Raw genomic sequence first — 12,950 nt, 5'->3', positions numbered from 1 at the left:
TATAAGAAGAATAGATATTATCATATATTTGTTAATAAACAAATAGCACAGGATTGAACAGGTGAATAGATAGGTCCTCGAGGCAATAGACCATCTTGTTGCACCTTTCAACCTGCAGTAATCAAGACATAAGAAGACTTGGCTGCTGTGAGCAATTGATCAGACACTGATTTGGCGAACTACGTACTGTACATGTATGTAAAGCTTTATAGCCTATTGTAATCATTGACGTGCCTACTGTTCACCATAGCAAATTGTCTAGAGAAAACCCTTCTTAAAGAAGGTAAAAAAAACAGCACAAGGAGCAAACAGGTGGTCCAAATCAGAATTTTTTTGCGAGGTGGCTCGGAAATATTTGACTCACACCTGGACTAACCTGGAAGTGCCCAAGTTCATTACCACTGGCAAAACAGACAAGCGACATTCCAGGGGAAAGATTGCGGTCAGAGGTCAGCCAAACCACGATTATTCAATACTAGCACCGTCTGTCAGCTCGTCTTGTGAAGTACTAGGGAATAAGTTGTTCTTGAAACATACTTTATTCACTGCTTGCATTTTTACCTCTGTCAAAACTGGCTATGTATATTGTTGGTTTTTCTGGTTGGTTTGTTACTTGGCAGGTTGGTCGGTAAACAGGATAATTGAGAAAAAAGTTATAATTGGATTTCACTTTTTCCTTTTTAGATTTGAGGAAAACTCTAGATCTGAATCTAAATGATTTCTTTCAACAAGTCTTTGCAGAGTAGGATCTGAAATTTTGATACTTTCCTCCCAATGAACTTGTAAGCCACGAATATACTATAGGTTCTTTACTATTAGATGTTAGGATTATGAAAGAAAAATTTGTTTAAGGTAAGTCAAAACTTGGTATATTTTGATATACTTCATGACAAAACATCCAGACAGATAAAAAATGGAACGACAACAATTATAACAGAATAAACTTAAGACAATAATTCATAGATATGAGGCTGGGCATTTACAAAGTAGAAGATGACTAGACTTCATCCAAATCCTAGCTTAAACTGAAATGTTCTGCCGACACGTTGCAGTCTCTAAAGGTTGCATTGTCAAGATGAGCGGCACAGGGATTAAGGTGGACTGCAAGGTAAACAGAACTTTCCTGAAGGATCATGACACAAAAGGCAGAGGAAGCCCTTAAGCCTGAAGTATTCTTGTCTTTTTATGGGGAGGATCTTATCAAACAGGTAACGCAAGAAGCGCGCAATGATACGCGATCTGCTTGGTTCGTTGAGCCAGGTACGGGGAGCTGCACCGAGATGAGGCACCAGTTTGATCGTAGGCTGATCGCCAGGTATAAACAGTCAGTGGTTCTAAACCCGGTAACCGATGCCGGCGCAGATTGATTACGCTGGGTGCACTTCCGTTGCTTTTGTTGGAGTGCCAAACAATGCCTCCTGACAAACCCGGCCAAGACAAAACTCTCCCGACATCTGATACACCGAGGCAATGATATGCGTATGTCAGCCATTCCTCGCATTTCTAGACAATTTGACACGCTGGAGAAAACTCCCTCCCTTCCTCCCTGCCATTTCCTTGTAGAGAACAAGACGACCATGTAAGGCGTTTGCTTGTGTGACACTCGATCCCCACAACAAAAGGATTTTGTTTTAATGTTTAGAGTAGAGCAGATGTCACAGGACTAATCGGGTGGGCACAAAAACAACATGCCATTAACAGGTGCGCAGCAATAACCTGGCACATGTACGCTTCCAGGTCAGAGGTCAGCTCGCAGACAATTGCAGAGCTGAGTTCACTCCAACTTAATTTGTTTCAGTCTCAGATTTTTTTGTCAAATATTGCTGAACCGTAAAATCAACATGAAAACAGATTTTATAGGGAAAGTACATTGATACACACAATTAAATACAATGCATGCCAAACGAATAAATAAATAAAGCAGGTGTATATAGTCAGATTTGTACATAGTTAGTATTGATTTGTTTTGCCAGCTCATTCTAGTGACACTAAAGAAGAGTGATGGCTGCCACTCAAAATGTCCTGAAGCAATCTTCTTATCTTATCTAGTCATACAGATTGATCTTGTCTTTAAAGATTGTTTACCTGCATTTCTAACCATCATAAAGGTACACGTTCACCTGCAATTTTTTTCTCCCAGCCCTTTATTTTCATCTTGACCTCTCGCTAAGTTTTTATATTAAGATGTCAGCAAACCAAGAAAACAAGTTCCTCTACGATGGTGTAGATTGTTAATGACAAGTTTTTCTCCCAGCCCTCTGTTCTCATCTTGATCTTTTACTACTCTAAATTGTCTGAGGAGCAGAGAGACAACTTGCCGTAGCCAAACCCAGCGTTAATCTATCCGCTAGTCCAGTCTTGTCATGTCACACGGCGTAAGAAACTAACCACCGTGGCGAAGAAACAATACAAGTCACCACGTCTGAAGCTGCGTCGTACTAGGGGAAAGTGCGGTGTGTTATTGTTGGCGTGAGTTTGGGAGCGTACAGTTGCCCATACCGTGGTGTTCTCCCCACAAGTCACTCTGCACTAAGTGGTTTACAGGGCAGATGTACAGATGTGACGAGTGATGCAGATATTATCAGCTGTCTTTCAAACTACTGGAGCTGAAAAACCTTTCTTTTTCGGAAAAAATATTTCAACGGATAACACTCAGGACATATTTGCAAATTTCTATTTTTGCTCACAAATTTTATAGAACTTGTCATTGATAAATTACTTCATAAGACCCATTTGAAAAAAAAGTTTAAAACAAAAGCCGGTAAAACTTTTACCAAACTCAAAAGTGTTATCATGCCTTCATTCAATTTCTGTAAAACTCTTATTCTGTAACCTTTCATTAAGTATTTACTAACATTATAGTTCAAACTGCATTTTCGTAGTATTTATCAATACACCAGTAGTACATTGTATCTAATTTGTATGAGACTTTTTAACCACTGTAATATTACAAAATTAAGGCACAATCTAATAGAAGTCTTTTTCCCCAGTGACTGTTAAACATTTGAATTCTAGACGTCAGCATTAAGTCAGGTGCGGAATCTTAGTGTCAGCGGGTCCGACTAAGGAATCTTAGAGTCAGGAAGTCAGGTGTGCTCCTTAGCACCTCCAGGTGGCACCTGTCAGTCATTCCTACCTCTGTCAGCAGGTGCCATATATAACCTGGGGCCTGGTGACAGCAGCCAGACAGCCCTTATAGGAACAGGCTTTGGCATGGGTGCCTACAATGTAGTCTCCATTGAAGTATTGAGGTTTTGGTTGGTGATTGTTTTGTTGGGTTTTTTTTTGGCCTTTTCTATGATTCCATGTTTCCCATGTAATAGTTTGGCAATAGACTATTTTTTCAAATCAGCAGCCAGACAGCCCTTATAGGAACAAACTTCGGCATGAATGCCTACAATGTAGTCTCCAAGCAGAGGTTTCGGTCTGGGGTTATTTTGTTGTGTAGTTTTTTAAAGGTTTTTTTGGGGGTTTTTTTGGTGGCTTTTCAATGATTCCATGTTTCTCTAGTAATAGTTTGGCACTTTCTTTTTAAATCCAGGAACCACCAAATAAAATTGGTGAGGCCTACATCATACAAGATCATAAGATACATTCAAAAATAGTTATTGTAAGTTTCTACCTGATTTCCAAGACATCTCCTGAGTCTATATTCCTCAGGCACTTTCACTCCCAAAATGAATGTCAATGACCATGAATGGCCTCTACACACCCACACATTAATCTCCATGCAGATTTAAGGATCTGGCTCATTCTTCTCAGTATTGACACATGCTTTTGCAACACTTGGTACTCTTTTCTGAGAAGTATTGTACTTTTCTAATGATTCTTCTCCAATAAAAAAACAGCTATACTAGAAAAGAGTACAACATACAGATGTCGCAAAAAAATGCACAAAATGCTGAGAATGTAATAAGAAATTAAACTGTTCTCCAATTCAACTTTCTCTGAGTTGAACAACAGTTTGACTTCTCATTATGTAATTTACCAACTCAGATGCTAACACTGATTAATGAACAGGCTCCTAACATCTGCTTGGAAATTAAACAACACTCTTTTCCGACAAGTAGTAGTATTGTATTTTTCTAACGATTCATATCCCAATCAATGAATTTTCTTTTCAAAAAGTGTAATACTTGAAACAAGTGCCAAACGTAAATGTTGCAAAAACATTGCGTAAAGCACTGAGAATGACCCGGCTCCTTACATCTTCTTGGAGATTACTTAGCCACCCCTCCCTCCACCTGTTCTAAACATCCTGAACACAGATTAACCAAAGCACCGACTCCGACCCTCCTCCCTTTACCTGCAATCAATATTCGCGACATTCCTCTCCGTTTGTCCATGCGAGGGTTCTAAGCGTTTGAACAATGGCATCCATTGTGAGGACAACAGAGTCACGACAACCATCGGCAAACACCCACGTTATCAACAACCTTTCCCTTTTGTCAGGACATTCTTCCGCATCTCGGTCAAGAAACACGCTCCAATAATAAATAATAATAAAAACGTTGCTGATAAGTTTATGGACAAAATGACTTGGGACAACAGCATTTTATCATAAGTTTTATCATTTTGCTTTTAGAAACTTCCCAATCGATTGTTCTTTTGTCAAATCAATTTACATTCCGGTGGTATTCGGTTGTGACCGCAATTTCAATAAAAAATATCACTATGTCAATATTTGGGAAGATGACGCAAATTTTCTGCACTAATTGAAGTACAGTACTATATATACTTTGTAAGCAAGCAAGCAATATATGCTTAGTCTAAATCTTGACATAGCACACACAATCATTTGGTTTATTTAATCATCAGTGAATGAGTAACAAAATTTAATGTAATAATTCTTGTGTCATTTTTCATCTTTTGATTTCAAAACAAATCATCAAAAAGAACAACTGTGTAATAGAATGTGTCATGTCGGATTTTTAGACAACAAAATTTAGACTTAAGCCACAACAATCCCGTTACTTATTTCTAATATCTAATAAAAAAAAACTAGACATTACAAGGCAAAATTTTCTACTCGAATGCCGAAACTCTGAGGGTAGGACAAAGTTTCCTTACACACAAGAACAGATCTAAAAACACAACTCAAGCACTCTGACTGAAGTGCACAGTCAGGAGTCGTTCAAGCAACGACTTTGACCCAGAACAAACCATAGTACAGACATTAGCGATGCATCTCACACACAACAGGCCCACCCACCCCTCAGCAGTCGCCACATGGCTGAGACTCCCAAACAAACACGGCAAACACAAGGTGCTGTCAACAACTACATGACAGGAACTGTACAGTGTTAGCTACATGGCATGTCTGGATCCTTGAAAGGGTTAAGAAACTCTTGAACCTCTGGATGCATTTGACATTTGTCAAGAAGAGTCAGAGCTTGAAAACCTTGTTTTATCTTCTCTGATCTGTTTTCTACATACAAAGCCTATCCTGTGTTCTTCTAGCTTTCCAAATTACAAGTTGGCTATATTGTACACAAATTCACACACTACATTCCCGTTTATTGTGAAAAACATATAAGACAATAGGTTAAAAATACAATTCTATTGAATTGTCTCAAGTTACATAATTTGGTGCCATGAGGAGCAGGTACCGACTAACGACTTTATCAGCAAAAAAAGGTTCCAACTATTCTTAATATATTGTCCATTCAGAAAGTTGGTTTTAAAATCCATTACGGTCCTTTAGAGACGTTGACAAAGTAGATGAGATTTATCCAAATAAAAGCAGTCTTTTCTGCCGAAAAACTTGCAGAGAGCTGACACTATACTTCATGATCAGGACAAAAAATGTACGATAAATAAAAGTTGAAAATTATCTAGGAGACTAGGAAAAAGGGAAGAAAATAAGGATTTTCCAGGAAAAATGTAAAGAAAAAATTCTCCAGACGCTAAAATCCATGACATCACCTGTTGCCGTGGGAAACACCGCCGGTTGCCATGGCAACATGTAAAGCCTGGCATCTGACGTTCCAGTCAGGCGGAAAATTCCATTACGCGTCGCCAATCAGATTTACCCCGGGAACTTAAGGCGCCCAAATCTCTGTGGAAAGAAGCTTAGCGCTGTCCCAATCAGTTTAATTTGAAACTGTAGACCGAAGTGACAGTCTGGGCACAAAGAGGGAAATCCCACTTCTCTTACAGGCAGGCTGCTCAAGCAGAAACTTCTAATCAGGACGACAATGGGACACTTTCAGGACATAAATAAACACAAATAACGGCTAATGGCGACCAGACAATGCTTCACTGGCCGCCGCTGTCCAATCGCTTCATACCTCATTATCATAACTTTCGCTCCTCGCATTCTTCGCAGGTCAAGTTACGTCTACTCAGCTTTCATAGATTGCGTCATCCAAAAGAATGATGTTTGAATAAAAGCAGATAAAGAAGAAAGACTATCCCATCAAACTTTATTTGAGCTGCATACTTTTTGATTTGTCTTTGTTGAGATGAAACTTTTCAAACAGAAAATAGACTGACAAAAAAGTGGTATGTGCCTGAACCTGTCACTAGACCACACAGTCAAGTACATGTACTCAAATCTGAATTGGGATCAAATAGAACAACTTATCATAATTCTATAAAACACTCAAAATGACCAAGAAAATACCTGACATTTGGTTACCTTGACTTTCAGCTGTCATTTCAATGTGAAAAAACCTAAGCCAGAAATCTTCCAGCTTAACAGATTTTACAGTGAAGAAACTTTCACAAAACCCTGTCACTTTCCGATCCGTTCGTAGCTCTAGAACGGAAGGGATCACGACTACAGGATTACTAGATACCCTTCATTAATCATTGACTCAAACTCAAACCCCGGACCAAATTTGGACTCCATGTTTTACCAATCTGCATGATGACAAAGGTAAATTGTCTGCAAAATCTGCAAGGTACTTTCCCTGCAAAATCTGGGCTTTTAGTACTTTTACTTTTTCTCCAGACGTACTTTCATAAGTAGCCAAGAAGCTTCTTAATCTCAACTGCTCCTTGAAGAAAGTTGCAATCTGCTGTGAAGGTGATATCTCAAGAATGGCGCTGCAAATCCAGATCCAATGTAATTACACCAGGGGCAGAATATCTTAATGCAAGCTAATCAAGGGGGCTACAGACCAATCCCACAGTGCCTGAGGGCTTTACAAGACTACTACCTACATGTAACTCCTTCTTTTCCGGCTAACTTCTGTGATCAGGAAAGTTTGATCTCACAAACTCTTGTAACACATATATTCTCACCGACTTTTAAACAACACAAACAGATTCAAGTTTCGGTACACAAACTCTTTTTGAGTTGAGACATCTCTTAGAGTTTCTCGCATGTTTTCTTTTGCAGTCAAATTAGACACGGTCGGGCCATGTCGAAATTAAGAATGTATCAATCAACCCAGAATTTCCTGTCTACATTCCTTGTCCACCATATGGAATACATCATAATTTCCAACCATTAGCCAATTCACCAAGGGAACAAATCAACTGAGAGAGAAAAATGTAAACAAACTGCAGTTAATCAATGTGTCATTAAACACCACTGGTGGTAGAATTTATAGACCTTTAACTGGAATCCCTTGGTGTCTGCATTATCACCTTGTAATCCAGGCTATCAGTACCTAATCCTACCCATCCATAATCCTCTGTCAGGATGTCCTAAAGCTAATCAGAAACATACGTTGGCCAAAAAAATTGACTCTCCACCCCTTCTGGTAAAACTGTAATCCTCAGATCTCTAATGATGACAAATCCACACATATGGCCATATTAACTTTATCTGTTGCTTCAGGGAATTTAAGAGAATAACACTAGTGGAAAATCTACATGAAAACAGATAGAGTTTGTGGGAAAAGTCTGTACATTGATACACACAGTTTCTACTTATCTAACCTTAGACTAAAATCTTTCGGTTAGTAACTCTTTACAGCAAAAAAAGAATTTAACCTCTAAAGTACCTTTTCATAAATCGGATCTATCTTTCACAGTTTCAAGGAGTGAATATCGAATGTCCAATGAGCAAGAAAATATGTTGTTGGGGGCTTACTTAGAACAGGTAGACCAAGAAACAGGTGTTACAAGGGTGCGTCCCTGGGTACTTATTGTCCAAACCTTTCATTTCACTTTTGTCTGTCTTATCTGATCTCCACAACCAGTCGATGCTCTAGATTCCTGTAACCTTCTTTCAAATCCTTAAAGGTCAACTGATAATCTTATTCTCATAGTTTTGTAATTTTGCATTAGCAAGTCTGGTTGTAAAATCTATAAATATCAGTTTAAAAAATGATTGAGACTACAGTGGCAAAATAGATTCAGTGGCGACCAAATGAAATGAAGACAAAATTTCACACTAAATCTCCTCTATTTCTTTGTGATGTAATTATTTTTTCCACCCATATGTAAATGGTTACTGTTCTTATTTCATGCAGAGTTCCTTATTATGTCAATGGTGTTTTGTAATATTGATATCAACAACTATTTCAATATGTCGCTGCTATCAAATTGAAGTTGTGCCTTGAATAAGTAGTTTTAAAATCTGAACACCACATCTGTGCACTGGATTGGCGGAGGCTTCAGGTCACCTTATTCAATACACAGTTCCACATTATGTCAATGATGATTCATTATATATTTATACCAACGTTTCAATGTTCTGCTATCAAATTTGAAGGAATTTTGTGCTTTGAATAAGTACATTTAAAATCTGAAAACCAAATCGGCACACTGGATTGGCGGAGGATTTAGGCCATCTGTTGATTTTGGGGTCCTGTTTCAGGCCAGTGCACAGCTACCAATTAACGAAGATGGATGGGCTCTTAATTGCCATATTTGGAGGGGGGACAGACAGAGAGAGGATTTTCAGGTGTCCTGGCAAAACAAAGGGAAGGGTGTCATCAAGTCAGGACAGCCAGCGTGAAATTGGGAACAAGAATGCAGAATTAAGTCAGCAAATGTTATTGGGAGAGACACATTTTACTTTTTGTGACATCTATGGTGTGGCATGCATGCATAAGTAACTATAGAAGCTGTGCAAGAAATCCTTACTACATACTGCAAATTTAGAACAATCGGTCTGTATTATTGTTATTCTGTGCACTCTGACAACAAAACTGGTGTTTAAAGACAAATCAAACTCTACAACTGGATAAGATATGAAGATTACTTCCGGACGTTTCGAGTGATGTACATCACTCTTCTGTACATCACTCTTCTTCAGCGTCACTAGAAATTAGAATGAACTGGCAGAATTCAGTGACGGTGAAGAAGGGTGATGGATGTCACTGGAAATGTTCGGAAGTAATCTTAATATCTTATCCAGTTGTTTGATTTGTCTATAGATATTGTTGAATGTCTAGCCTTCATAAATGTAACAAAACTGGCTTGTTATATATGATTGACAATCAACCAGTTGTGCAACAGATATACAGTACCAATATTGCTATGTCACCATACAACTATGTGAAGATTGCAGGGTAAACTGAAAAGCAATGAACAAAGAAGATAATAGACTCTAAATCTGTTCGTGTCAGTCAAAAATGCAGGGACCTGTTGTGTTGTGAACTTGACATTGTGATTGGCCAAGCATGTGCCATTGAAGGCTAAAGTTCAAATTTCAACAAGGTTGTTGACATACAGTTAAAATTCGACTACAGAGTCAAACATTTGCCACTTAAGTCCCGTTTCCCACTTTTCCTGGCCACAAAAACATTTTACAGAAAAAGAACACCGCCTGACTTAAGGTTTTTCTGTCATCTCAAAGATGTGGCGTCCGTTCCCGGAAGCCTACAAGAGTATCAAAGGTATCAAACAGTACTAAAAGGTAAGGCTCTTAATCCCGTCAAACGTTTCCCGGGAATCGAATCTCGTTTTCTTGGAAGACACCAGGTGCGCAGCCACTTTATTGACTCCCATTTATGTAGGCAGAAAGGGCACTTTATACGCAGGTGACCTCCCTGGCATTTATATTGCACTTTCTGACAGGGAAGGCACTAAGCCACAGTGTTTAGGTGCTAGGATACTAATGGTATAAAACCACACGAGAACAAGTCATAACACACAGAAACATACACGGCTTGTGTTCCCAGCTTTATAAGATAATAAATGCCCTGCGGCAGGTATGTACAGAGAAGGAATAACAAGGGAAACTGAGAAATCAAAAGCTATTGAAGACTTATGTTTGAATTAAACTGTACTCTTTTATGCTGCTTTTATATCTGTCTTACATAAAGAGTGGGGAAACGTGTTTACTAAGAGTTGATTTTTTTTTTTTGCTTCTGTCCCTCGTCTCAAGTACCAGTTTGATTTCTCTTAGTTCAATAAATTTTTTTCCTCCTTTCTTTCTGTCAAAAAGCAGACAAAGCTGTAATAAGTTACATCAGGACTTCAAGATGTCAAATTGAGTGGCCACTCCTTGAACCTGCCATCTTATATCTCAAAATAACTTCCGACTATCTATAAAAACAAGAGATACTCTGTCTCTTACGATGACCGTGCTATCAGAGTGCCCACTGCCGCTGACATCCCACTATCACACTATGATAAAAGACGGATTTGACTATGTGTTTCTCAGTGCCTTGACCTATCACTGCATTTGGCAACGTGATATCCCATTTCAAAGATTGCTTGCACAACAATATACTACTTGCTAAACAACCTGTTCCTGTTACATTGTACAAGAGTTGACACCCATGTGTCAACTTAAGTAGAACTTGTCAAAACGATAAGGGCTCCGTTATCAAGTAGAGGTCTCGCCCTATGGGTGGAAAACATCCGCAGATATCAGTGATATCAGGGCAGGCGTAGAGGCTTCCAGCTGTGAAACTTTCCTTGTCACTTCCTTAGAAGGAAATCTACAGATATATGGAGGAGCCTTGAACGTTGGCCAAGTTTGTGGAAGGTAACTGCTGAAGGAGTGAATGAAGACGTGAGTCTTTGCTTGGTCCTAAGCCAATTCAATACCCTCGTGACAAAACTGTGTTGATAGTCAGAAATAATTAAGGATTGAAAATATCTACCCATTTGTAGAGATCACCTTAATGTTCTTTAAATGTTCTAGGAATCAAAAGTAGTGCTATAAAGTGCTTAATAAATTGGTCTTACAGTTCTGGATAAAGGCACTCAAACCTAACAAGCAAGTAAGGTGTTGACTTGACGGGTTGCTTGCATTTCTCTTTTCAACATGGCGTTTTGATTTAACATAATTCATAGGAAAAGCTTCCTTATCACATTATTCGAGATGGCCACATTAAACTTAACTGACTTCCTCAATTTAGTGTAATGCGTAAGCAGTCCCACTGAATTTAGCATAAAGCTTCTCTTGAAGTTGAATCAGACTTACAGATTGATTCTGCAGCACAACCACCTGTGTGATTCTAAACTCTGTACTTTGCAAGGACGCCCACTATCATGTCAGCTCACCATATATCACCCGTTAGAAACTGTCAGAATTTTGGGACCTTTGGGACAATACATTCCCATCTTATCAAAACCTGTCATTAAGAATGCAAGAAAAGCTGATTTGGGATCCTTATCATTGTTCCAAATCTGGTGGTTCCATTTTTACCTATCTTTATAGGCGGTATCTTGAAGTAGAAATTAAGTAAGAGGTCAACATGAAAAGGACTGAAAGAAAAACGTGAATTTGACACTTTGTGAAACTGTTACTATGTACAATTAGATACAGTCTTTGTTTCCATGGTGAATTGCCAGTTTGGCAAGAAATACTTCAAACAGTAGGCCTAACAGGAAAATTCTATTCTGTTGGGGAATAGCATCTTGTGATACCAAACTACTAAACATGACAAAACAATAAAAGACTGACTAGTAAATCAACTTGTACAGACAACAGGTGAATTCTATCCTGTCAAGTGAAAGGCCATTGTAACCATGTAAAAAGGGCAGCATGTCCCTCGGGCATTCCTTATGACATCTTTTCCTAGAAACAATGGGAACATTTTTTAGATTGATTACTCTGAAGACCTCTAAATTGGTCCTTGTTGGTCACATAATGTTTTCCCTTAAACTTGGAAGATTTCAACTTGGAAACTCTCTCAAAATGTGTACCAAGGTACAGACTTTCCCCTCAGAAACTGTTTGTGTGCATGTTGATTTTCAAATTCAGCATTTGTCGTTTTAAATCCAAGAAATCATTCTAAGAGGAAAATTTCAGTCTGTCAAGGGAAGGCCCATTGTAACCATGTTAAAAGTGCAGCACGTCCCCTCAGGCATACTTCAGTTTTGACAACAAACATCTTGTCCTGAGAACAATAGGAAGATGACACCAGGTGTCAGCGTGCACAGGGATGCGCAGGGCTAGAATGTGACGGGGCAATTAGGAGTGTGTACGGACTAACACGAGCGAGCGGAAACACGGCACGTACGCACCAACACTCAACAGATTCTTTAAGTTAGCTCTTTTGGTAATCGACGCAATCTTGACAGACAATGCCACTCTCTGATTGATTTAGGGCAACGATAATGAAGGAGGAAGAAACGATAAGGCAATCAGACATGCAGGTATGAAGGAAACAACGTGAAGATTCTGCCGGACTTAGCGACCTCTAGACCGCTTTATCTGCATGTAAATACATGTAGTTGTTTTTGTGCAATTTCTGTTGTATGTTTTTACTGTTTTAACCTTAGAGGGTATAGTTGGCTAAAGAATATCTCAATAAAGAAATAAAGGAATCCTTTCGTGCTTACAACCACTAAATCTTCATATCTGTAAAATAGTAGTTGCATATTTTTGTATATGTGTGATCTGTGTTGTATGCTTCTATTCTAAACCCTGGAAGATTAGCCATTGGCCATGGTATCTCAATAAAGGAATCCTTGCATGTTAGGTTGTCTATTGGCCAATAAAAGCGTTTGGAAGTAGGCAAAGGCAAATATCATAAGTCACCAATTATAGTGATAATCTATACAAATCAGGGCTAAAAGAAAATCCTCCCACA

At 38.8% G+C, this 12,950-nt stretch overlaps 1 protein-coding gene across 1 annotated transcript in view; it reads right to left on the bottom strand.

The window, feature by feature from the left end:
* The window catches only part of LOC136444401 (zinc finger protein GLIS3-like), a 39,253-nt gene that overhangs the window by 10,940 nt on the left and 15,363 nt on the right, over window positions 1–12,950 (bottom strand). The window lies entirely within an intron of this gene.

Source organism: Branchiostoma lanceolatum, chromosome 11 (assembly GCF_035083965.1).
Source record: "Branchiostoma lanceolatum isolate klBraLanc5 chromosome 11, klBraLanc5.hap2, whole genome shotgun sequence".
Classification (NCBI taxonomy): domain Eukaryota; kingdom Metazoa; phylum Chordata; class Leptocardii; order Amphioxiformes; family Branchiostomatidae; genus Branchiostoma; species Branchiostoma lanceolatum.
This window is presented reverse-complemented; position numbering and strand designations above follow the sequence as displayed.